The sequence below is a fragment of the Sprattus sprattus genome (genome assembly GCF_963457725.1).
Source record: "Sprattus sprattus genome assembly, chromosome: 14".
NCBI lineage: Eukaryota > Metazoa > Chordata > Actinopteri > Clupeiformes > Clupeidae > Sprattus > Sprattus sprattus.
The window spans coordinates 32,805,456-32,833,160 of record NC_137912.1 but is presented as its reverse complement, the minus strand read 5'-3'; the positions used below and the strand labels follow the sequence as shown (position 1 = coordinate 32,833,160).

The window sequence follows — 27,705 nt, the reverse complement described above, 5'->3', positions numbered from 1 at the left end:
TATTTGGCCGGCTTATCATTAAAATGTCTCGCAAATGAAAAACATGTTTCTCTAGCGGAACCTCTGGTTCAGAGAGGACCATCAGAGGACGTCAAGGGGACGTTTTGGAAGGACCGAATGCGAACATCCCGCAGAGGACCACAGGTAAAGGTTACGGGGACGTTTTTAAAGGATGTCCTGGGGACGTATGCTGAGAGACCAAATAAGAACGTTCCCTAATAGTCCGTTTTAAGGCTCATGCGAACGTCACGCAGAGGACCTGCAGGTAAAGGTAACAGGGACGTTTTTAAAGGATGTCCTGGGGACGTATGCTTAGAGACCAAATAAGAACGTTCCCTAACAGTCCGTTTTAAGGCTCATGCGAACATCACGCAGAGGACCTGCAGGTAAAGGTAACGGGGACGTTTTTAAAGGACGTCCTGGGGACGTGTGCTGACCAAATTATAAGGTTCCCTAATAGTCCGTTTTAAGGCTCATGCGAACGTCACGCAGAGGACCTGCAGGTAAAGGTAACGGGGACGTTTTTAAAGGATGTCCTGGGGACGTATGCTGAGAGACCAAATAAGAACGTTCCCTAATAGTCCGTTTTAAGGCTCATGCGAACGTCACGCAGAGGACCTGCAGGATAAGGTAACAGGGACGTTTTTAAAGGATGTCCTGGGGACGTATGCTGAGAGACCAAATTATAATGTTCCCTAAAAGTCCGATTTAAGACTCATTCAAACGTCACAGAAGGACCAAACGTATACTTGCTACGAACGTCAAAAACGTTCTGGTAACGTCCTCTAGCGAACGTTGTGCCGGGGACCAATTGGGGACGATTGGGGACCTTGCGAATGTCCTGTTAACGTCCTGGGGACGTTCCCTGTTTGCGGGGATACATACACACACACACAATTATTTATGTCACACCAATCAACAGTAAGGTTGTGTGGGTGAATATGTATGAGCGCACGTATCTGCATGTGTGCTTTAAACTCACACTGAAGACCATTGGTTTTACAGGTTAGTTTGGACATTTGAAAGCTCATTGGTTGTGTGTAGTGTATGCATGCCCCTGTATGTGTGTATGTAGTGCATGCATGCCCCTGTGAGTGTGTATGTAGTGTATGCATGCCCCTGTATGTGTGTATGTAGTGCATGCATGCCCCTGTGTGTGTGTAGTGTATTCATGCCCCTGTCTGTGTGTATTTAGTGTATGCATGCTCCTGTGTGTGTGTATTTAGTGTCTTCATGCAGTGTGCCGTTAATATAATTAACCTGAGCAGCAGAACCGCTCCTTTGGACCCGACTGCAATGTCAGGCAGCCCGTCTCCACTATGATCCAAAGCAGACTGGGCCACAGTCAGGCCAAAGAACCGCAGACTGGACCGCACCGATGAACCTGCAATCCTCTATCATGGACAACGCGACAGAAAGAGAGTTAACGCTTCTGGGACAGTTACCCACCGGTTATGGCATGTGAGACTTCCTAAGAAAGTCAAACAGGCCTCTGTCCCTGAAAGGTTAAACAGAAGTACTCATAACCACACATCACTTAGCTGTTTTCTTCAGTTATGACCAGGGACGTGCACAGGAGTGTGCTTAGTTTGCTTGGGAAACTGCCCGTTTGCCATCTTCGACTGAAGTTGCCCTTCCGAAGGAAATATGTATATTTGCGATCAGGTGACGGGGGAGCGGCAGCAACGGTAAGTGAGAGTTTAAAATTATATTTTGAAAATTTGCGATTACATGACAGGGGTGTGGCAGCCGCGGCAAGTGAGAGTTTAAAATTATATTTTGAAAATGTGCGATTACATGACGGGGGCGTGGCAGCGGCGGTGAAATTTTTGTTGCCCCTTTTTTCCACAAAGACATTCTGTACGGGCCCATGCTGCAGTATACATCTATAATGGCCCAACAACTACCATGACTACCAGTTAATTATTCATGTTTTTCTGTCTATCTCACCCAATATCTCTCCCTCTCTCACCTGTGAGTAGTTGGGGTTCACTCCTCGTCTCCGCCCGTTGAAGATGTACATGCTGCCCTGTCCGTTATCCTCCAGAGGAGCTCCCACTGCCACATCCCTGATCCCATCCCCGTTCAGGTCTGCCAGGCTGGTCAGAGACGAGCCGAACCTCCCCCTCTGACCCTCCATCCCCAGCAGGGACACACCAGTGTCAGACACCTCCATGTGAAAATACTGCATGGAAAAGATGACAGTAGCCTATCTGTGTATTTGCCTCCTCATGGTGTGAGATTTTAGGCAGCGTTATGGGCATGTTCCTTTACCTTTGGTCTTGGCATACGTATGAAACATAACTGACTTTTAACATGACACTATGTAAATAAGACACACAAAGCTCAAGATGGCAGAGTATAAAATATTTCAGTGCCAAGGTGAGTAGTCTCTCACCCAGATAGCTGTCAGGAGTGACCTCATGAACCCTCCTAAAACTGGGCGTCCTGCTGGACAGAGGGATGTTCTGGTAACCCCCCCTCCACCCATTTGCCCCAATCACACTCACTAGAAACCTCTCCTGCAAGAGAAAAACCATAGAAGCTCACTTTTACACACCACAGGAAGTTTCAGCCTTACATATAAAATTGTTGTTTCATTAGTTAATTATAATGTCTTAAAAGGAAATTTCAGGATTTCTTTTATTTTTACCTAGACCCATATTTCCTGTTTAGGTCCACATTTTTCCCATTAACATGATCCCAAATAGCTACAAATATAGTATATGAATGAAGTGTCGTGTTCCTTATATATGATGCATAGCATTACATTAGTGTTGTCAGCAATATCGTAGAAGTCTTTTAAAATCTGAAATTGTCTCGTTTATAAATGGTAAATCGACTGCATTTATATAGCGATTCTAATCATAGAGCACTCAAAGCGCTTTACAGATGGAAGCCTCTGACATCATACACCGATGTCAGTGGCTCCTATCTAAGTTGCACATCGGGAGAGGTTGGGGGTTTAGTGTCTTGCTCAAGGACCCTTTAACACTTGGTGAAGGGGAGACAGTATCGAACTAGCAAGCTCCGTTTGCTAAACGACTCCTCTACCTCCTGAACCACTTTCACCCATAATCACAATCATTTAAAAACTCACTAAAGTAACAACACAATCATTTCAAAAAGCTGAACGTACATCTGGGCTGGACACAAGAGCTGCACTAAATCCATGGGTGGAGTCACCAGTAGTTTGGGTTCCTGGGTTACAAAGAGAGAGAGGAAAACAATAACATCAACATGCTCCTGCATATGACTTGAGCACTTTGCTTCCACTGCAGTGTCTTACTGACACAAAAGAAAAGTTTGTGAGTGAGTTTCAAACAATTTTATGCAGGTTTATAATTCAGAGGCATTGGGGAGTTTTTGTTGATAGCAAGCTAACTAACATGTGAGAGAGAGATGAATACACCAGTTGTGTCTACTATATATAACTGAATATCATCAGTACACAAGTTCACTAGTTTCTATCACTGCCAACTGGGCTGTCTTAGTTTGTCAGCAGTTAACTAGTTAACTCCTTAATTTTATAACAAAAGTCAATAATTACTCATTAGGTAAAAGAATAATGCATTATTATTATTATTAGTAGTAATAGTATTATTATTAATACAAGTATTTCTTCCTCTGATTGTAAGATAAGTTGCAAGTGCTGACAAATCTAAATGTGCCCATACCTTCAATGGCAATGATGCTCTTTTCCAGGGCATTGCTAATTTTGTCCAGTGCCTCAAAGCTGTCAACTTTAAACATGTGGTCTGATTTTGGTGAGGATGCTATGCCCCTGAGTTCATCTTTTGCACTCTGGCTGTTAAAAGCGTTGCCAACCTGTCACATAAGAAAGAGAATTAGCATCTGACATAAGGGGAGAATTAGCTTCTTACACCAGAGCCTAAGTAGTAAGTTAGCTTTTGAAAATGTATTTAAAAATGATGCTCAATTGGAAGAGCAAGGTGCTGGCAACAATAATATAATTAACAATATGCTGACAAAATGCATATTTGGACTGGACTTTAAATGTCATATGAGAAAGAGGCATCTACTAAATGAATACATGTAAAAAGGGATCATATAGCACCTCATACCCCAACAGCGTATCTAATAATGTTCTTTGTGTCAGCCAGTGCAGTGACAGAGGGATATTGATAGGAATCAGCGGACTGCCCATCTGTGATGACAATGAGAATCCTGTTGGCAACCGGTCGCGCTCCAGCAGAGGATTAAACACCTTTAATAAAGTGGCAGCCCTAACAGTTTTGCAGAGAAACACTGGTATTTTACAGATTTTCCCTCATTTATTACAATGAAACACCTTCAATTAAGTGACGGTACTTTACATTTAGCAGAGAAACTATGTAATTTTACAGATTGTTCCTGCATTTTTATGATCAAACACATTCAATAAAGTGTTGACACATGCTCAAGATTGTAAAATGGTTTTATTTTGGAAGACAAAAATAAAAACTCTAAAAGTACTGTATAAAATGGATTACAATTATTTCAAACATTGACTATCCGTCAAAGCCACTCCGGCCCCACGCAGCTCGTAAAGACTGTGATTGGCCTGCTAAACGACGGACGAAGAGTCAGACGGAGAGTTTCGGGTGATGCAGAGTTTATTGATGGAGAACAGCGGGGGAACAGGACCCAAACAGAAACAGAGTATACAAATCCACCAAAGGGTTTACAGACAGAGGGAGACAGGACAGACACGCAGACGAACTTCGAATAGATGTAAACCAAACTACACAGAGTCTTACTCCGGAAAAGACTCACAGGGGGTGATGAGCTAAGCAGAGAACACAACAGAGAACTACATATTTAACTAATTACACACTGAGACAATCACTAGACATAAACTAAATCACAAACATCAGCGTCCAACTCTGGGTTGTGATCGCGAGGGCATGTTACAGAAAACACTGGGTAACACAAAACGGGGAGAAACTAATTAACTAACAACATACAGGGAATACACTAACACAAAGAACAAGAACTAGGAACATGAACTAAAAATCGCACAGAGTCTCACTCTGGCTACTGTGCACAAGGGCAAAGAACAGAGGTACACGGCTACAAGCCCATGACAATGGGGTTGTAGTTGCCGGTGGCCGGGAGGCGGAATCCCAGGGACGTAGAGTGGGTCACAGAGCTAGAAGTCTCGGGCAAAGGTTTCGTCCTTGTTGTGACGAGACCAGACATGAGAGTGAGTGGAGTGCAGGTTATATAGGGAGTGAATCAGGTTTGTGTGATCGTGTAATTTAGAAGATGTTAATGCAGTGCAGCTGGGACAGTGAATGATACTGATGACATGCAGCTGGGAGTATGAGTGAGAGTGAAACAGGTGTATGTGCTTGTCAGCAGGAACGTGACAATAGCCTCTACCCACAGCAGTTACAACATTTGACTTCAGACTCATATTAAAATACATGGAGTGAGTCAGTCCATTGCAAAGTCATTTCCCCCTTGTCTCGTCTTTATTGTTCTGCATTGCTCTGGGCCAGCCAGATCCAAGGTTAGGTCAGGTCAAAAGTATTGGGACACCTGACCAACACACATAGCCTATATGAGTTTCACACACATCTCATTCCAAAACTACTCTATAACAGCTGCCTCTCTTCTAGGAAGTCTTTCCACAAGATTTCGGAGTGGGTCTGTTGGATTTAGTGCCCATTCAGCATTAGGGAATTTGGACAATGCTCTTGTGTGACTAGACCAGGCTTGCCGATGCCGTTAGAATGGGTCCCAAATATGTATAGTGGTGTTTAGTTCAGGGGTGGCTTGATTTTAAACCGAATGAACAAAGTGAGGTCTGTACAAAAATCTTGACGCTAAATAGGCACCAATTCCCACAGACACACCAAAATCTTGTGGATAAGTGTTTTGTGTGGGATGGAAACTACTTCCGGTTCAGGCAAGTCTTGTGTTGTACACGGTTAAAAGCAAAAGGTGTATATCTATGGTTGAAAGGCCATCATCTAAGCTCTTCAATGACCCCTAGATTATCAGGATCACCCAATCAGCCAGCAAGATACGCAAACCTGTAACTAATATCTGACACAACGCGCGCACCCAAGACTATTTTACAGATGTTATCATATGCCTATGGTTGCTATGGTAAACTATGCTAAGCCTGTAGCCTACGTGGAAAACATAAACTAATACTTTCCTTGACTGGCTCACACGTGTGTCAATCATGACTGTAGACCAATGAGAAGCAAAGATATCCGAGTGCAAAACAGAGAAGGTGGGATGTAATCAGTAATTCACGTGCATTTGTTTTGCCGATTAGCCACGCAAGTTTTAGACAGTTCTTTTCTATTTTTTTAAGATTTGTTTTTGGCCTTTTATGCCTTTAATGGATAGATTAGTGCAGAGTTGGACAAAAAATGATAGGGAGTGGACAGGAGAAATGGACCGGATTCGAACCCGTGACCTCCTTCAGCTTCAAGCCCGAATGTGGTTGAGGTTACTGTGTGAGCTACAGTGCCCCCCAGTTTTAGACAGTTGTATAAAGAAATCGATTTGCACAACAAAACACATTTATTCTACATCATCATGGCTTCTTAAAATAAAACAGAGAATCAGCCCCAAAAAAGATAGTTTTTATGGGGTAACAGCAGTATTGGAAGAGCTTCAACGGTTGGATGACAAGAAGATTGAAATAGAGTCTGGTAGAATCAGAAAGTAAAAGTCACGGAAGAGTATGGAGAGGTCACCGATTATTTATCTTCTAACTTTTGATTGGGATGAGATATCAGTTCCAAATTTGTTCAGGTGATGGCATACCATTGGGGGCACACAATTATACGACAAAACTGACCATTTCAATTAATTTTCCCACTTGCATCCACAGTAATCTAGATGTAAAAGAAAAACATAAAAGGGAGCGCCTACATTTTAGATAACATATATGGTACTCTAAAGGTATTTTATCATAGCTTGAGGGGTACTCTGTAACATCAAATTGAAATTTGCCACCATACTACGCCTAAGACTCAAAATTAGGCCTTTACATTTGGGCATGGAGTTTTGCCAATAAACATCAAGTTTCTAACAGGTTAATGAAAATGGGTTTGCAATCCATGTAATTTGTCATTATTGGCATTATCCTTAAAATAGCAGTCGTGTTTTGAATTTATAGTTAACCTCCATTATTATATGTAGTTTTGTATACAATTTCACAAAACAGAAAACCACTGTAAAAAATTTGAGTTATTAACTGTAAAATTAGGAGTTTTTTTTTTACAGTGTACCTTCAAGAGAAGATGGCAGCGGTCCATCCAGTTGCAGTGATGGACTAATGCTGAAACACATCCCGCCATAGAGATTGATGCTGTCACACTCTTTAGGGATAGTCGGACCACAAACCTGACCGACAACAAAAGTAAGAAAGATTAAGGAAAAAGAAAGTGAAGCACAGGAGAAAAGGAGTGTTGGCAAGGAGAAATACTGACAGAGATGGGATGGGATGGGAGGGGAGGGGAGGGGTGACCTACCACTGTCTTTGGGGACATCTCAGTCTTGCTCATCGTCAGGCCAAGGGACATATTCACTCCATCTGAGGGGACTTTTGCAGATCACACACAAGATTCAACAAGGTTTATACTCAACAATGCTATCAAAGGCAACTCGACATGCAAAAATCTTTGATATGAGAAGCTCTAGGCTCAGCAAAAGTTAGGTAAATCTAACTCAAGACTAAACAAGATTGTATTTTATTGAATATTTAATGAATTTGGAAAATTCTGTAGAAAATAATGAAGGGATATGATTCATTAGATGAGCTGAGAAAAAAAAATCTGTTTTCAATACTTGTTGTGTTCAGTATATTTAATTTGATAAAATTCTTCAGTACACATCAGTATCTGAGATAATTAGATACATACACATATATATGAACATATATCTCATACCGTCTATAGGTAGCATTGAACAGGAGCTGGATGAGACCTGGCATTGGTAAACCTGTCCTCTCCTATCCACACTTTGCTGCTCAAGAGGGGCGCTTACCAGCAGACTATAGAGGAGGATAAAGAGGAAGTATTATAGATTGTATAAATTATGTTAGTGACGTCATTGATTACAGGTGGAAAAAGAGGAAGTATTATAGATCATATAAATTATGTTAGCATCGTTATTGATTATAGGAGGATAAAGAGGAAGTATTATAGATCGTATAAATGATGTTAGCAACGTCATTGATTATGCTGTATGAGCATCTTCTGGGTATTGCTGCCATTCGTTCCGCAATGCACTATCCTGGATTACTCTGTAGCCAAAGCCCTCGGCTGGTTGGGTGATGTGTCTCCAAGAAGTAGACTCAATGTTGAAACATGCCACCATTTGAAATGCTGATAAGAAACAGTACAACAATTAATCAGGATAAAACTTTTAAAAAGAAATACTAGGTAGCATGGGTATCTGGTAGAGCTGTCTTGATGTGAAATAGTTTTCATGTAAGCGTTTAAATAATTCACATAAAATATGAAGTATTGATAAGAGACAGACTGTGAAATAACTGTATGTCTTATGTCTCTTTGAAGCTCCATCATTTCCTTTCTGTTATTCACAGCCTTTTGAAAGTAAATCAATGGTTTAGAAGAAGTTGTGCTCTTAGTTGAAGAAACACGTCTTTGATAAAGTAAAAGATGAGAAAAAGCCCAGCCACACCAACTTCCTGTCATTTTCATCCTACATAGCTGAATTGGATTGTTTGTATTGTATCAAATTGTCTGTATATATTGTTTGTAATTATTGTAAATATGAGAGAGCTGCCAGATTCCCAGAATTTCCCCACAGGATTAATAAAGTATTTATCTATCTATCTATCTAAATATGGTTCAGTCTCTCAACTGTAAAGTCTGTAAATTTGAACAGACAAAGTAAAAAAAAAAAATGAAAAGTCCAAGACACACATCTCTCTCTCACTTCAGTTGGATGTATGCTTCAGAGTTTTATCTGCAAATTGAGTATATTTGAGGCATCTTCAGTCAGATTTTAAGTAGCCTACGTGTTATTCTCCATAGTGAAACATGACATGAAAACAATAGTATATATTCAAGACATGAGACAGGCTCTCTGCCTTTTAAACACACAAATGGCCGTAGCTGTGGTAGCTGTGGTTTCAACAGACCTATCTATGTTTTCAATACAAAGAAATGAGATGATGGTTATATCCACAACTTACCTGGAAAGAAGCACAAGTTGAAAAATGAGGCAAGCATCCTTTGTCATCAAGTTGAAGGGAATTGTGAGACAAGGCTATGGTTGGGTGGTTTATATAGCAGAGAGTAAGGAAATGAGAACGAAAGGGAGGGCAGAAATACAGAGAGAGAGAGAGAGAGAGAGAGAGAGTGAGTGACAGAGAGCGAGAGAGAGTTAGAGTGAGAGAGAGAGAGAGAAAAAGAGAGCGTTAGAGTGACAGAGAGAGAGAGAGAGTTAGAGAGACAAAGAGAGAGTTAGAGTGACAGAGAGAGAAAGAGTTAGAGTGACAGAAAGAGAGAGAGAGAGAGAGAGAGAGAGAGAGAGAGAGAGAGAGAGACTGGGTGAACCATAAACCACTCAGGCCATTACACCACGACCATAAGTCGGCCTGCACAGACCGACCTGGCTGCCCAGAGAGGAAAGGTTATCTTCTTACTGTAACCAGTTGAGACAGAGCTGCACTTCCTAATTCATTGCAACCAATACAGAAGTCTTAGAGTTTTAGAGAAATTAAGAATTAACTTGTTATATGTTTATATCCTATGTTACCATCTATATTCCCTCTTGTTTTGCATGCTCTTTGTACTGTTACTGCTTATTGTTTGTTGTATTTATTTATGCTAATTTCAATTGTATATTTTGTGAACAGTCATGCCAACAAAGTCACATCAATAAAGCCACTTGAATTTGAGAGACAGTTAGAGTGACAGAGAGAGCTCTTCCTCTTTCTTTCTATCTCTCCCTTTCTCTCTCTCCCTCCCATTCTCCCTCTCCTTTTAAGGTGTCATTTATGGCAACATTCTGTACAGTCATGCTCACCCAGAGCTCTTAAAAGATTTACACTTTTTTAAAGTTCAACTTTTTGCAACAGCCTCGAGTGGAGGGCCCCCCTCCCACATTCCATAATGTATCCAAAAACAGTTAAGAACGCAACAACCAAGCAGAATCCAGAGACTTTATGGTCAGACACTGCTCAAATAGGAGGCAAGCCCACTACCACAAACCTGCTCCTACACACAGATGACTGTGATTCATGGCACAGAGGCATTTGCAAACATTACAACAAACGGGGAATATGCATAGGAAGGCAGATACAGATCAACAAAGAGGGGGACAAAAACAATAACTTCCTCCTTCATTTTTTAAATAAAAGAAGAAATATTTTTTATATAAGAAGCCACCATCTCCTGCACGGTCTTCCCCATATTCACCACCAATTCCAGTCGCCCACAACCCAAAAACTTGGGGTGACCGTTTGGACCCTTACACCTACCTTACCTTTGAAGTATGTACTTACCTACAAAAGCATACCTAAAAAATGGTAAACCCCTGTGTAGTTTTATCTTAGCAATAACTCATCCAAAGTTACCATTCAGTTCTTTATGAAATATAGAATAGTACTGAAGCGAGTATAGATAATGCATTATGTGATAATTTCTCAGGGTTTATAAAACATTAACAATGCTTTATAACGCCTGACGTAAGTTCTTAGTGTAATGTGTCAGTCTCAGCTCTTTGAAGAGAAAATTGGTACCATCCCCCTCTTATCAGTCTGGAGACAGCTTAATAAGACTTGGGTAATGCTAGCTGGAATGATGTCAAGCTTACCTACGCCTATTTAAGGTAACATTGATCAGAAGAACAGGTCAGTTTTTTTGCATACATTTATGTCATTACATATTCTGAATTTAAATGACAAAGTATGTTTTGACAACTTCCAGAAATAAAGTGTCATTAGGCTTTGTCACCTTGGCATCAAGCTGAAGCTGCATCGGTTTTACACTCGCTTTTGCAGGACACAAGTTGGTGATGGAACACTTGAACAATAATCTAACATACCAGAAATACAAAGGAGAAGTTGATAAGTTTGCCACTTATCTTGTATCTGCCAGACCTGAAGCGCTTGCCTCAGTTCCCATTAGTGTGGCGTGGGAACTAAGACTGTGAGAGTGCAAGACTGGTTCCATTGCTCTTATCTGCTCTGGCAGTCATTTCATTAAAATGTCACTGGATTTACTTCAACTTAATTTTAACTGAGCACGGTTAAGGAGAAACAGACCCTAGAAATACCAGCTGTAAAGTAGTACCCTCAGTTCTCTATTCTTTTACTATACATATTCATCATTATCCTCATCATCATCATCATCATCACCATCATCATCATTACCATCATGATATACCATATAAACATTAAGTGCTGATTCATTTGCCATTCATGGTTTCTTTTTGGAGGACTGCCTTTGGATCAGAGTCAACATGGCTCAAATGATCGGCATCACATTACTTAGTGAACTATTAAACCAGTGAGGACTGGTCTTACTCAGTGAACTATTAAACCAGTGAACCCTCTGTTCCAAAATGCCATTGTCCCGACCAGTGGTGCCGGATTCATGTTTGTGGCGGGGTGGCAAAAAGTGTGTGTGCGGGTGAAGAGCAAAGGCAAGAGCCCAGCTCACTGGCGTGTTTGCTGCAGTCCGTGGGAGGAATCTTCATGTTTTACACAAATGCCTATACAGGGATGCTAGAAGTGCATGCTCACAAGTTTAATGACTGTCAAACTGTAGACTACCAAAATGTAGGCCTATGCATGTGCAGTGTTCAGTTCAGTTCAATTAAGGTTCAGTCCTTGGTCCACAACTTTGTTTGACTTGTTTGACGTAGGCCTATTATTATTATTATTATTAACATTATTGTTAACCTAGGATATTTAGAATGATGTTGGTTTTTTGCTCTGAAAGTTGGCTTATCATCGCAATGCAAATGCCACGTGTGTATAATCATATTCTGAATTAAAGTCTATGGTTATGAAATGAATGCATTTATATGTTTATGATTGTGTAATCAAATGTGCTCACACTGTATTTCATTTCTACCTCAAGTCATTTTAGTTATGCACAGGAAAAGATGCTCAATTTCTTGTGCTATTGGTTGAGGGCTTCGTACAGCAACCAGTCCTCTCACTGTCACACGCAAGTACTCATAGACAACTACTTAACCAATATAGCCATGCAACCATAGCCTGAAGACTAAATCTGTCCTGTGCATGTTCTGACAACTTCCAGATATAAAGTGTAATTTGGCTTTGCCACCTTGACAACAAGCTGGACATTAATATACCATAGCATAGCATACCAACAATACACAGACACAAAAGATAATTATCTAGTATCTTCCAGATCTGAAACACTTACATTTATTTTGTTATCTTTGTACACAGTCTGGTGCTTTCAGTTCCCCTTAAAGTAAAGTGAACTTTCGATACTGGTTCTAATCGCTGTCGATGTTCTGAAAGTCATTCAACGATGTATTGGAATTATTCACACTACTAAGATTTGATTGAGATTACAGAAGCCATGAACATATAATGAGGCTATCATTATAAAAGTAAGTATGTTTTGGCTAAACGTATAAAAACATAAAACCACCAGCTTCACAGACCCCATTTCCCCATCCTTATATTATCTCTCCACAACCCTTACGGAATAAAAAATGCATGGAATAGTATCAGTGACAGTATCTTTCACACACATATGCAGTCCCAAAAGCTGAACACAGAAACATACAGAAAGAACCGCATACATTTAGCATTTGACACAACAAGAAGAAAAACAAATAAAGTCTGTAACAAAGATGAAAACCTATAAGGAAGTGTACACAAATAAAATGAAGACATACAAATAGGAAGTACAAATGTGAAGTACTTAATGTAAATACTCAAGGGGCCCCCACCCCTTTCCCCTAAGGTTTGCAAACATTAGAACCAAACTACTTTGTAATGCAACATGTTTACCAATTTCCATCACAACATAACGGAAATGTATGTCAATGTAAATGTGCCAAATAATTTGTTGGTATATTAGGCCTAGTTGGTACTGTACATTTTTTCCATTTCAAGAGTGATGTAATATTAACAGTACAGAAAAGCACACATAGACAAACACAAACACACAAACACACAAACACACACACACACACACACACACAGACACAGACACACACATAGACAAACACACACACACACACTCACACACAAACACAAACATACACACAAGCATACACACACACACACACACACAGCTGTTATTCTGCTTCGGCTCCTAGTGGTTCCTCTCCGCCTTGTGCTCCTGCCTCCTCTAGTTTCTGTTGGTACTGACTCTTGAAGAAGCCCGACTGAAATTGAGAAGATTTGTATTCATTTATTTATCATGGAGCTACCATGCTTGCCTGCAACTAGTGAAAATTGGCAACATAACAAAATATTCTTTCAGATTCTTGCGAAACCCCGATTAACATGAAGCACCTTAAGCAGTGGCGAGGAAGGAATGTCATATTTTTTGTAGCGAACATCCTTTGGACGTTTGGACGTGCGACTGAACAGAACCAAATGCCAGCCACAGGACCAAGAGACATGTCAAGTTTACACTGGAACAATGTTCATTGGTTACCTTGGCCAGGCCAGCTGTCATGAGAGCCAATAGGATCAGACCAGCCACTACTCCACCAATGACCTCCAGAAGAGTCTCAATCTACAGGGAACACACACAACTTAAAAAAAAAAGCTATGTAGTAATGCCGACCTAAATCAGAACTATTTTCCTTTTGTTACATAATCATATATTTTACACCTAACTCTGTAACACCATTTTAAACTCTTTCAAAATTGAATTTGGTTTCTCCTGTTACCCTGGCAACAGGTGCATGGCGTGAGGAGTCTGAGTAGAAGATGTTTTTGTTGTTGTTGTACTCCAGTGTGGCAGAGGTGACCAAATTTTCAACGTTAACACAGAGGAATGCACCTAGAAATCTATCATGAGAGTCCTGTGAAATGTTGTGATCATCAGATTGTACTCCTTGTTTCAGCTTCTAATCACCTAATCACAATTAACACTACAAGTACCACTTGAAGAAAGTACTTGGAGACATTTCTATGAAAAACTAAATAAAATGCTAGACCTAGAAGTCCTGTGAGTCCAATTTTCAGCTTTGCCCAACACATGGTCGTCTGATGGTTAGACGGAGACCTGGAGAGGCCTACAAGCCACAGAGTCTTGCACCTACTGTGAAATTGGACTCATCAGAGAAGACGAACTAGGAGACCCTCCAGTCGGCTTTGGTTCAATCCTTACGGTCTTTTACAAACCTCAGCCAGGCAAAGTACAACGTTGTCCCGGAAGAAAAACTTGCTTCCTTTTGCTCTGACAATGTTCCCCAACAATGAGAAGTGTTTTTTCCAGCAGGGCAATGCTCCATGCCACACAGCCAGGCCAGTAAAGGTGTGGATGGAGTATCACCAGATCAGGACCCTGTCATGGCCAGCCCAATTTCGAGACCTGAATCCCATAAAAAAAACTCTGAAATGTGATCAAGAGGAAGATGGATGGTCACAAGCCATGAAAAGAAGCCGAGCTGCTTGAATTCTTGCGCCAGGAGTAGCATAAAGTCACCCAACGGCAATGTGAAAGACTGGTGGAGAGCATGCCAAGACACATGAAAGTTGTGATTTTAAATCAAGGTTATTCCACCAAATATTGATTTCTGAACTCTTCCTAAGCTAAAGCATTAGTATTGTGTAGTTTAAAAATGAATATGAGCTTGTTTTCTTTGCATTATTCGAGATCTGAAGACACTGCATCTTTTTTGCTATTTTGACCAATTGTCATTTTTCTGCAAATAAATGATCTAAATGACAATATTTTTATTTGAAATTTGGTAGGAATGTTGCCAGTAGGTTATAGAATAAAACAAAAATGTACATTTTACTTTAACACATACCAATAAATAGTAAAACCAGAGAAACTGATCATTTTGAAGTGGTCTCTTAATTTTTTCCGCGGCTGTATGTGTGACCACATCTCACACAGTGCATTTGGAAAATCTTCAGAGCCTTTGAAATTTTCCACATTTTGTTATGTTTCAGACTCAGTATACACACAATACTCCCCAATGACACAAGGCATTAAAGTCATTAGTGTTTGCGTGTGCATAAAAGGATCTACTCTACCTCTACATTTTGTACCACTGGTTTTTGCAAGTGATTATTTCCTGCAGTGAAATTAATGTAGTTTGTTGTGCCTTCAGACCTGTTTTTAAGTGAAAGTACAAGAAACGAGAAAAAAGAGTAATGGTGGTGTGAAATTCATCATTGTAACTTGTGAAAAAACAAATGTTAAGAGTGTTTTTGAAGAACACTGACCTTTTCAGTACAACATAAATGCTGTATTTGACCCCAATGTCCAGAGTCTTGGACAGCTGAATCTCAGGATCATGTTTATCATTATCACTGAAAAAGATTACAGTGTTATGCAGTTCATAGTTTATAGTTATAGTTTATATACAGTAATTTGAAGGGAATGTTCTTATTAAAGCAATGTTCTATTCAGGAATCTGATTCTAACATGACATGAACAAGCACAGACTTGCTGTGGTACTATTATTTACTTTATACATCGCCAAAAACAACTTAAAATGTCTCTTGGTGACTTACAGAGTCCAAATCACAGTCTTCTCTATAGGACCCTGTAACCCTTTCAGGATGCACTATAACCTTTGTAACTCCCCAACAACCTGGTGTACTCCTAGAATCCTTCAAACCCATTGGTAACATGCACTGTCCTTATTAGATGAGACACTACTTAAAGTAATAAACAATTCACTAATTTAAGGATAGGTTGCAGAATCATTCAAAATTGCAGGGATCAAACCATCTCTCAAAAACCTTGATACTGATAACCTCTCACTATAGGCCTATGTCCAACCTCCCTTTCTTATCAAAAATACTTGAAAAAGGTAATAGCAAAGCAGCTCAATTCCTTTCTACTTAGAAACAATATCCAATCTGGTTTTAGAGCCCACCACAGCATTGAAGCAGCCTCAGCCAAAGTTCTGAATGACCAACTAATCGCATCTGATCATGGGTGCATTTCATTACTGGTTCTTCTAGACCAGTGGTGTCAAACAAATGTTCACCCTGGGCCACATCAGCATTATGGTTGGCCTCAAAGGGGCCACTTGTGACTGTAACACCAAAGGTGTCAGACTCATTTTTACCCTGGGCCACATTGCAAATGCTGATGACTGTGAAAACATTGTTCCCTGTCACCATAATGTCACGTCTATGCTGAACCAAGCTCCGTTCCCCATCACCATAATGTCACGTCTATGCTGAACCAAGCTCCGTTCCCTGTCACCATAATGTCACGTCTATGCTGAACCAAGCTCCGTTCCCCATCACCATAATGTCACGTCTATGCTGAACCAAGCTCCGTTCCCTGTCACCATAATGTCACGTCTATGCTGAACCAAGCTCCGTTCCCTGTCACTATAATGTCACGTCTATGCTGAACCAGGTTCCGGCCACGCCCCCTTTCTTCGCTTTTGGAATAATACACTACATGCACAGCACCTGTTAATCACCCATATAGCCTCCTCACTCCCCTCACTCCCTGTCGGTTCTCGCATCAAGCTCGTTGTACTCCTGCGACACGAGTTCTGGATCCCCGACCTCTGCTGCCACGCCAGTGTTTACCGCAACTTCAAGGTCGTTCCGTCACAGTTTTATGATTACCACAACCTCCAGGTCGTTCGAGCACTATTCCAGTCCCGCGCTAAGGCACTGTTAAAGTTCGGTATTTATCAAAACTTCCAAGTCTTATTAGTCCTAATTTACTTCTGTGCAACCACGCAGTTGAGTTTCTCAGTAAGTGCTATTCTCAGTTTTCCCCTGTCAATCTTTTGTGCGTTCTCCTTTTCCCCTCAGTCCCCAGTCAGACTTGTGTGCATTCTCCTTTCTAACCCTAACCCTATCTACTGTGTGTTAGAATCCTGAGTTGTTTTCGTGTTTTGTCTGTGCTTCCCTCTGTTAACCCTGTACTGGCTGGTTCATTAAACTCCATCACCCTGCAATCCTTGTGTCGTCTGCCATTCCGTGGCACATAACCACATATTGTCAGGGCCGGTGAGGCCAGGTAAAAGTGAACTCAACAGCAGACAAAGGAACGTTAGAGGAGTATTTAATGAGGAGCAGCAGGCAACAGAAAAGTCAAAAGGGAATGCAAAAATCCAAACTTCACAGCAGAGGTACAGGTAAGGTTCAGGCAAAATCCAGTCGTCAAAAACAGGCAGAGAGGTTGGTACACAGGAAGGCAAAAACACAGGCAGAGGTACAAAAGGGACTTGACTTGACTCACATGGTATTACAAAAGAGGTTAGCAACAGATAGGCAGATGGGCAAAAGTCTCCAAAACACTAGGCAAAGAACAGAGTCCAAAAACAGGCATGGGTCGAGAACAGGCTTGGTTGATAGTCCAGTGGTAGTCCCTCCAACAAGGCTCAGGATAACGACGTGACAATCTGACACTGAATGTCAGTCCTGGTGTGCTTTTAAAGCCGTGCAAACGAGAGGAGTGGAGTCAGGTGTGGCAGAGCATTCACCAGTGATTGGGTGCCTCGCTTGTCAGTCAGGAGGCAGGGCAGAGGGAAAACCTGGCACGGAGCACCAGGAACAGCACTGAAACAGATCACAGAGGGCGTGAACCAGGACGGGCCGTGACAGTACCCCCCCTCCTACGAACGCCACCAGGCGTCCAAGCCAGGGCCTCCGGATACTGCTGGTGGAAGTCGGTGATCAGGGAGCGGTCAACTATCAACCTAGCCAGGATCCAGCTGCGCTCCTCTGTGCCATAGCCCCGCCAGTCAACAAGGTACTGGAGTCCCCTGCCTCGACGACGGACCTTCAGGAGCCTTCGTACTGTGAAGACCTCCCCACCGTCAACAAACCTGGGAGGAGGAGGGGGTTTGGAGGGAGGGGATAGGGGGCTAGAGACAAGAGGCTTGACTTGGGAGACATGAAACGAGGGGTTAATGCGACGCATTGGCAGAGGTAAGGCAAGTCTGACTGAGCAAGGGTTGATTACCTTTGTGATTGAGAATGGTCCGAACCTGGCGTTTAGCTTGCGGCATGGGGACTTGAGAGGTTAGCTCTGTGTGTGGAGAGCATTACCCTCTGACCCACCTTGTACGCAGGGGCTGCAGACCGATGCCTATCTGCCTGTTTCTTAAAGGCATCTGAGGTGCGCAAGAGCTGGGTCCTGGCCTGAGACCAAATCCTCTTGCAGCGGCGCACGAACGCTTGAGCAGAGGGAACTGCAACCTCCTCCTCGTGGGAGGGAAAAAGGGGGGGCTGATATCCCAGGCAGCAGTGGAATGGGGAGAGACCAGTGGCAGAGGTGGGAAGAGAGTTGTGCGCATATTCCACCCAGGGTAAGGTCTTGCTCCAAGAGGCAGGGTTCTTGGACGTCATGCACCTAAGAGCCACCTCCAGCTTCTGGTTAGCCCGCTCAGTCTGTCCATTCGTCTGAGGATGGAAACCTGAAGACAAACTGGGAGTGGCACCAATTAATCCACAAAAGGCTTTCCAAAACTGCGCAGAGAACTGTGGTCCACGATCAGACACAATATCCGTAGGAAGACCATGCAGACGGAAAACATGAAGGACCATCAGCTCAGCAGTCTGTATAGCAGAGGGTAATTTAGGTAAGGGGATGAAGTGAGCAGCCTTTGAAAAGCGATCTACCACAGTCAAAATGCACGAGTTGCCATCAGAATTGGGGAGACCTGTGACAAAGTCAATGGCTATGTGTGACCAGGGGCGGTGAGGGACCGGAAGGGGTCTTAGGAGTCCAGCCGGAGGCCGGTTACCTGACTTGTTCCTGGTACAGACTTCACATGCTGCCGCAAACGACTGGACATCCCTCCTCATCAACGGCCACCTAAAGCGCTGTCTGATCAATGCCAGGGTTCGAGAAGCCCCAGGATGGCAGGCAATTCTTGAACTGTGCCCCCATTCCAACACCTGTGGGCGAACTGAGAGGGGCACAAAGAGACAGTTATTTGATTCCTTGACTGGACCGGGTTCCTGATCCTGAGCCTCCCGAACCAGGGCCTCGATCTTCAGCTGAGCAGCTCCAACAAGGCACCGAGCAGGAAGGATAGTCTCTGGAGGGGCTGGGTCCTGAGCGGAGGAGAACTGCCTAGAAAGAGCATCTGGCTTGGCATTTCTAGATCCAGGGCGAAATGAGAGGGAAAAATTAAAACGAGAGAAAAAGAGACTCCACCTGGCTTGGCGTGCATTCAGGCGTTTGGCAGTCCGGAGGTATTCTAGATTCTTGTGGTCTGTCCACACGAGAAAAGGAGTACTAGTCCCCTCCAGCCAGTGTCTCCACTCCTCCAAGGCCAGCTTGACCGCCAACAGCTCCCGATCACCTATGTCATAGTTTCTCTCTGCTGGAGAGAGACGGTGGGAAAAAAAAGAACAGGGGTGCATCTTATTGTCCTTGGGTGATCTCTGTGACAAAATGGCCCCTACTCCAGACTCCGAGGCATCAGCCTCAACCACAAACTGGAGGGAGGGATCAGGGATGGTGAGTAGGGGGGCAGAGGTGAATCTCTGCTTGAGGACAGAAAAGGCCTTTTCTGCTCGCTCATTCCACTGGAAAGGGGTCTTCGTGGAGGTGAGTGCGGTGAGAGGGCCAGCCACGGAACTGTAATCTCTTATAAACCGCCTGTAAAAATTAGCAAAGCCTAGGAACTGTTGGAGACCCCGTCTGGAGGAGGGAGTGGCCCAGTCAACCACCGCCTTCAGTTTAGAAGGATCCATCTGGACCTGGGAGGGAGAGACAATGAAGCCCAGAAAAGACACAGATCTTTTGTGAAATTCGCATTTCTCTGCCTTGACAAAAAGTTTGTTCTCCAACAGCCGCTGGAGAACCTGCTTGACATGGAGCCTATGGGCCTGAAGGGAATTGGAAAAATTCAAAATATCATCAAGGTAAACAAATACAAAAACATTCAAAAAATCACGCAGGGCATCATTGATCAGGGCTTGAAAGACAGCTGGCGCGTTTGACAAACCAAACGGGACCACGAGGAGTATTTAATGAGGAGCAGCAGGCAACAGAAAAGTCAAAAGGGAATGCAAAAATCCAAACTTCACAGCAGAGGTACAGGTAAGGTTCAGGCAAAATCCAGTCGTCAAAAACAGGCAGAGAGGTTGGTACACAGGAAGGCAAAAACACAGGCAGAGGTACAAAAGGGACTTGACTTGACTCACGTGGTATTACAAAAGAGGTTAGCAACAGATAGGCAGATGGGCAAAAGTCTCCAAAACACTAGGCAAAGAACAGAGTCCAAAAACAGGCATGGGTCGAGAACAGGCTTGGTTGATAGTCCAGTGGTAGTCTCTCCAACAAGGCTCAGGATAACGACGTGACAATCTGACACTGAATGTCAGTCCTGGTGTGCTTTTAAAGCCGTGCAAACGAGAGGAGTGGAGTCAGGTGTGGCAGAGCATTCACCAGTGATTGGGTGCCTCGCTTGTCAGTCAGGAGGCAGGGCAGAGGGAAAACCTGGCACGGAGCACCAGGAACAGCACTGAAACAGATCACAGAGGGCGTGAACCAGGACGGGCCGTGACACATATACTGTATCTATGCATATTATGCAGCCGATCTCTCCCCGCTCACTTTGTCTCTTTTCTTCCCCTCCTAGTCTAGACTGTCTCCATTGTGGGATGCTTTAATCTGTTGATGTATTTATTTTAATGTTGTTTCTACATGCATTTAATATCAGCCATTTTGCAAGCTTAAGCATTAACAAGAAAACTGTGAAGAAGCATTACACAAAATGGTGGCCATACACCTTAAGCTGCACCACCATAAACCCAGACAACACCATCATAATTTGCAGAAGTAGTTAAAAAAGGGAACCAAACATAATAGGGGCAAGTTGCCAAGGGGACGCTGTCCCTTAATGAAAGACATTTTTTTGGGAGAGTTAAGACTATAATAATTCTGATATCCCCCCCCCCATCTCTACCTCTCTACCCATCTGCGCACCCCCCCATGACTCAAGGTTTCTTCCTGTTTCTCGCTGTTGCCTCTGTGCTTGCTCCTTGGGCTCTGTAGCACCTTGAGACAATTTTATTGTTTTGGCACTATGTAAATCAAATTGAAAGTAATTATCTGAGGATGTATTAAACAAACGCATACTCTATTATGCTCCTTTCTTGTGGGTGTAGAGCTGGAGTCTTAAGCATTTACCTTGAAGCCTGGGCCTGTATGGTGACTCTGTCATCAAATTGACTGTTGCCATAAATTCCATACTGAACAACAAAGATAGCCTGAAAATATAGAAATGAAGAAAAATAAAGACAATCTGGACCAGGGGCCGTATTCACAAAGAATCTTAGGGCTAAAAGTAGCTCATAAGTGGCGAATTTAGGAGAAACTCCTAAAAATAATGGGCGTGTCAGTCTTAAATTTAGGACTCCTATTTTTTTTTACTAAGAGCAATTCACAAAATATTTTATCCCTAAAAGTAGCACCTAAGTCTAGGACAGCTTAAAACTCCTCATGAGGACTCCTAAGTCACTAAGACCTATTCACAAAAAGTCTTAAAATGGCTGAAGCCAGACGTAACGTGTTGGAGACAATGAACGACTCTGAATTGTTGAGAAGATATCATTTAAACCGTGAAGGCATCAACATTTGACTAGAATTAGTGCGGGATGCAATCACGTCTCCAACTATCTGAAACAACCCAATCAGTCCGGAAGTTAAATGTTTGATAACATTAAGATTTTTGGCTACGGGGAAAATGCAACTTTGCAACGCAGACGACTTCAGAATATCGCAATCATCAGTAAGCCGATTCATTCATCAAACAATCACCGCACTCTGTAGACCACACATTGTACAACAGTTTATTTATCCGGTTCCCTTTGGACAATCGCCTACTTCAAAGGATCAAGGTCAATTTCATGGCGTTTGCAGGAATGCCCGGTGTCGTGGGTGCCATCAATGGAACACACATTAAAATAATTGCTCCATCCAGAGATGAGGACGTCTTTGTAAACCGCAAAAAGGTACATTCAATTAATACACAGATAGTGTTTGATCCAAATTTCACAATCATATTGTTGCGAAGTGGCCTGGATCTACTCACGATTCGCGCATTTTAATGGAGAGCGCGGTCTGCGCCAGCTTTATGAGCGGCACCATGTACCTGCTGGATGCCACTTGTTGGGTGACGTGACAGTGGCCATCCATGCAAGACATGGCTTTTGACACCCTTCCTCAATCCACAACCGGGAGCACAGTTGAACTACAACATGCAAGTATACGCATGAGGCCTATTTTGGTGACACAATACCTGTAGCCGCGACGGCTCTTTTAAAGTCCACTCCGCAATCTCCATCCTACATTGCGACTGGAGCGCATACCACCGCTTCTCGCAGTCATCGACAGAGCGACACACGGCAGGGAATGAAGCATTTATGTTAACACATATGTCCTCCCATGCCTCACGCATAGTTTGCAGGGTGCTTTAATTATTACTTCTTTGATTTCATGCAATTTCCGTGTTTTTTTCGGCAATTTCTCTTTCTCTTAACGTGCAAAGCGTCATTCTCGTTGGATGCACAAACTTGTCATCATGCGTGTGCATTCTGCTAAGTGCACTGTCCATAACTATTTAATATGACTTCATTTGAAGCCTAGGTTATTCTCTTATTTTCTGTTTATTTAGTGGGATCGTTAGGGGGATGTTAGGACTGAGTTTTTAATGAGAGAGCCTGTCAACAACCAATCACCGTCCTCACCCCTTCTAAACTCGTGCATGAGAAGCGACGTCAGCCATAGCAACAGAGTTTTTATCTTAAGCTTAGGAGTTGGTATTATCCTTAGTATGAGTAGGTCTCAGAGCCGTTGTGAATCACTTTTAAGAAATTACTCCTACGTAAAAGGTTTTAGCGCGAGTTAGGAGCACTCCTAGTGGTAAGATAAAAGGCTTTGTGAATACGGCCCCAGGTCTTTACATTAGCAAATTCCTATGGATTGTTTTTGTATATATACACGCTAGAACTATGCATGTTTGTGTGTAGGTGTGTGTGCTTGTCTGCATACTGTGGTGTGTGTGTGTGTGTTTACATGTGTGTACACATCTAAAGTAGTGTTTCACATTACTCTATTTTCATTACTCTATAGATGGTGAACAGTGTGGTCGCAGTATAAGACAGACTTCAGAAAGCTAACAGCACCACTCACTGGTGTTCACATGCTATCACAGTTCATACAGTAAAAAGGCTCTTTAATGCATTAGTTCCAGACCTGTAATTGCCAAACAAGCATATCCTCGCCTGTCTGTAGAGCATTACCTTTGTAAAACTACTGTGTAGTGAAATATTTCAGAAATACTTCTGTTTTACGAGTAATTTGTAACTTGTTCCTTTTATTTTTGTAATTCATCCACGTTAAACTTCAGCATGAACTGACTGAGTTGATATGAAGTGTTGTGCAGTCAGAACGATATCATAATCAGATATTCAACCTAGCTGCGGTAAGCAATATAACGCTGAAATAAAGTATAGTTTCCCCACCTGGGTCGTGTTGAAGGTCCTGTAAGAGAGGGCGTGAGGGTAGGAAAGAGACACACACACATATAGTCACACACTCACATACACACACACTCACATACACACACACTGAAGGGACTGGTTAGTTGCAATAATTCCAACTTATTTATACCTAGTATAAATATATTACTTTTATTGGCATTTAAACATTTCTTGGTGAGGGCTCTTTGTTCAGACCTGGGGATGGAGGTGAGAACTCCCTTCCCCCCAGGTTTGGGACAAAGGTGTCTGCAGCCATGGCCTATTTTGAATCAATGGTAACACCCCTTAAACATTATGGGCCGTATTCACAAAGCCTTTTATCTTACCACTAGGAGTGCTCCTAACTCGCGCTAAAACCTTTTACGTAGGAGTAATTTCTTAAAAGTGATTCACAACGGCTCTGAGACCTACTCATACTAAGGATAATACCAACTCCTAAGCTTAAGATAAAAACTCCGTTGCTATGGATGACGTCCATTCTCATGCACGAGTTTAGAAGCGGTGCGTACGGTGATTGGTTGCTGACAGGCGCTCTCATTCAAAACTCAGTCCTAACATCCCCCTAACGATCCCACTAAATCAACAGAAAATAAGAGAATAACCTAGGCTTCAAATGAAGCCATATTAAATAGTTATGGATAGTGCACTTAGCAGAATGCACACGCATGATGACAAGTTTGTGCATCCAACGTGAATGACGCTTTGCACGTTAGAGAAAGAGAAATTGCCGAAAAAAACACGGAAATTGCATGAAATCAAGGAAGTAATAATTAAAGCTCCCTGCAAACTATTAGGTAATCGGCATATTTCCAGCCCTTAAACACTTCAAATATCAGTCCATACGGCTCTTTAAGTCCTCCTGTCATAATGGACGAAACGAGGGCGAGACGTAAGAGAAAGTCGAACTGGTCCCAGGACCAACTGTCCATGTTGGCCCAGAGTGTGCTGGAGAGGAAGGGAGTTATAAAAGCTACATTTGGCTGTGGGGTGACCACAAAAAAGAAGCGTGAGCCATGGGAGGACATATGTGTTAACATAAATGCTTCATTCCCTGCCGTGTGTCGCTCTGTCGATGACTGCGAGAAGCGGTGGTATGCGCTCCAGTCACAATGTAGGATGGAGATTGCGGAGTGGACTTTAAAAGAGCCGTCGCGGCTACAGGTATTGTGTCACCAAAATAGGCCTCATGCGTATACTTGCATGTTGTAGTTCAATTGTGCTCCCGGTTGTGGATTGAGGAAGGGTGTCAAAAGCCATGTCTTGCATGGTTGCCACTGTCACCCAACAAGTGGCATCTAGCAGGTACATGGTGCCGCTCAAAAAGCTGGCGCAGACCGCGCTCTCCATTAAAATGCGCGAATCGTGAGTAGATCCAGGCCACTTCGCAACAATATCCATGATTGTGAAATTTGGATCAAACACTATCTGTGTATTAATTCAATGTACCTTTTTGCGGTTTACAAAGACGTCCTCATCTCTGGATGGAGCAATTATTTTAATGTGTGTTCCATCGATGGCACCCACGACACCGGGCATTCCTGCAAACGCCATGAAATTGACCTTGATCCTTTGAAGTAGGCGATTGTCCATAGGAAACCGAATAAACTGTTGTACAATGTGTGGTCTACAGAGTGCGGTGATTGTTTGATGAATGAATAGGCTTAATGATGATTGCGATATTCTGAAGTCGTCTGCGTTGCAAAGTTGCATTTTCGCCGTAGCCAAAAATCTTAATGTTATCAAACATTTAACTTCCGGACTGATTGGGTTGTTTCGGATAGTTGGAGACGTGATTGCATCCCGCACTAATTCTAGTAAAATGTTGATGCCTTCACGGTTTAAACTATATCTTCTCAACAATTCAGAGTCGTTCATTGTCTCCAACACGTTACGTCTGGCTTCAGCCATTTTAAGACTTTTTGTGAATAGGTCTTAGTGACTTAGGAGTCCTCATGAGGAGTTTTAAGCTGTCCTAGACTTAGGTGCTACTTTTAGGGATAAAATATTTTGTGAATTGCTCTTACTAAAAAAAAATAGGAGTCCTAAATTTAAGACTGACACGCCCATTATTTTTAGGAGTTTCTCCTAAATTCGCCACTTATGAGCTACTTTTAGCCCTAAGATTCTTTGTGAATACGGCCCTATGTATATAAGAGCCTTTCTCACTAGAGAAAGGCAGATAATCTAAGGTAAAACACTGTGAGTGAGTGTGTGACTTCAAGCCTCTGTCTCACGATGGTAGGCCACCATCGTTCAAGAATAAACCTGAAACATGACTGACAAAATCCATGACTGTGTTTTCCAATATATATATAGTAGAAAACTAATTTCTATCAGATGGAGGTTCCATCGAGATAAATTCTTGGATTTCGCTGAGATTTCAGCTCTGCTGTAAGAGTCCTACAAACACCCTGGGTTTTTGACACAACATTTTGGTAAGTACTTTAATTAATTTACTTACCTAACCTGTGGACTAATAGGATAGCAAGGTAGCCTGTGCGGTAACACAGAAGGTTTTGGGTGCGGTAACGCCCAAGGGTAGTTATTGTCAACCGCTGTCTGAGTTTGATGGTTTGACATGCTACAATTTACTTGTTTTCTGGCTCAGATATTATGTCCAAAGGAGGTTAAATGTGTTGTGATTCAAAAACGGGTGTTGTGAAAACAGGACACAGCATTATTTTAAATTTAAGTTAATTTGTACATTGTTACATTAAATTGTGGAAACTCAGTGCTTGGAGTTGACCAGTCATGTTTCAAGACATAGGATTCTCTAAATCCAGATTTCAAAATGCTTTTGAGAAGGTCAGATTTTAAGACTGCTAGATTTTAGACTGCAACTTCTCACAGAATAGTTACAGACAACTTTCACACATTTCACTTAATTCACACGTCAGGCCCAGCCTTGGCTGTGACCCTGTATTGCTCATCAGGCTTAAGGGACCACACCCAAGCCACATAGCAAGACTAAGCATTTCTATGCCTACACATAATTTTCTTAACCAATTGTAAATAAAATTACTAATAATTATAAGGATATTTTTGGTTATTTGTTTTTGGAACAGCCTTCATCCTGCATATAGGTGTTTAAGATAACTACACATTCCCTGAGTAATGATCTTACAGCAACAAAAGTGCTGTAACATCAAAAGGGGGAGGAGCTGAGGCTTAGCTTCAGAGCGATTTAGATCCTACCAGTAATACATATCATAAATAAGATGATAACTGCAGAATTTATTTCATCTAAACAGGTTTAAGCTGCTGAATGTCTGACCTCGTCAAAAAGATGCCAAGAACACTCACTGGTCCCTGAAATCTGGATGAAAAACTGAATCTTATGAGACCATCTTTGAAACTAACTTGTAAACTGTAACTTACTTCTTTCCTTTCTCTAGGCGTTGCACATATGTCTCTGGAATAAGCAAATGAATGTGTGTGTCTGTCTGTCTGCCGACTGGCTGTATGAGTGAATTACCATGACTTCTCACTAACTCTTTTCAGGGTCTTAGTTGCTGAATTCTGACCTAACAAAATGACGCCAGGGGCGCTGAATTAATTAAATGCCTGATATGGTTTGGCATTTCACTGGCCCCTGAAATCTGGATGAAATAAGTTTTTTTTATGACATAATGCTTTAACGAAATGTTTAACTACTGTAACTGGAACTCTAAGTAACTTATTTTCTTGTAGGAATGGAAACATTGTCTCCTGCGCAAGCAAAATAATCTGTGTGTGAATGGGCTGGCCAGCCATAGAATGAATGAAGTTACAGAACTGTTAACCCCAAATGTGACCACTGCTTTTGTTTTCAGGTGAAATTGTTTGATTAACTTTCAAATATTCAACGTTTTGCTCTAAAGGATATCTGTGAATTTTTTAATGACATTTGCTAACACTGTTTCTTCCTGAAAACCTGCTTTTGTCTGAGATTAAACCGCAAGGGCGCCACATACATTAACATCCAATGGCGAATCTGGGGGCAGACATACCGTCAACAGCTTTTCACACCCAATACCAAATGTCTATTGTCTGATGTGTGGAGTATGCTA

General features: G+C 42.2%; 1 pseudogene across 1 annotated transcript in view; it reads right to left on the bottom strand.

The window, feature by feature from the left end:
* LOC308375604 (integrin alpha-X-like) overlaps positions 1 to 9,227 on the bottom strand; it is a 32,401-nt pseudogene extending 23,174 nt beyond the window's left edge. Inside the window, exons 1-10 of the transcript in view lie at positions 9,191 to 9,227; positions 8,240 to 8,354; positions 7,917 to 8,020; positions 7,500 to 7,570; positions 7,257 to 7,371; positions 4,086 to 4,222; positions 3,678 to 3,828; positions 3,140 to 3,201; positions 1,973 to 2,522; positions 1,261 to 1,394 (exon numbers count right to left, since the gene is read on the bottom strand). The product of the transcript in view is annotated as an integrin alpha-X-like (transcript). The remainder of the gene's footprint in view (positions 1 to 1,260; positions 1,395 to 1,972; positions 2,523 to 3,139; positions 3,202 to 3,677; positions 3,829 to 4,085; positions 4,223 to 7,256; positions 7,372 to 7,499; positions 7,571 to 7,916; positions 8,021 to 8,239; positions 8,355 to 9,190) is intronic.
* Between the last annotated feature and the right edge of the window lie 18,478 nt (positions 9,228 to 27,705).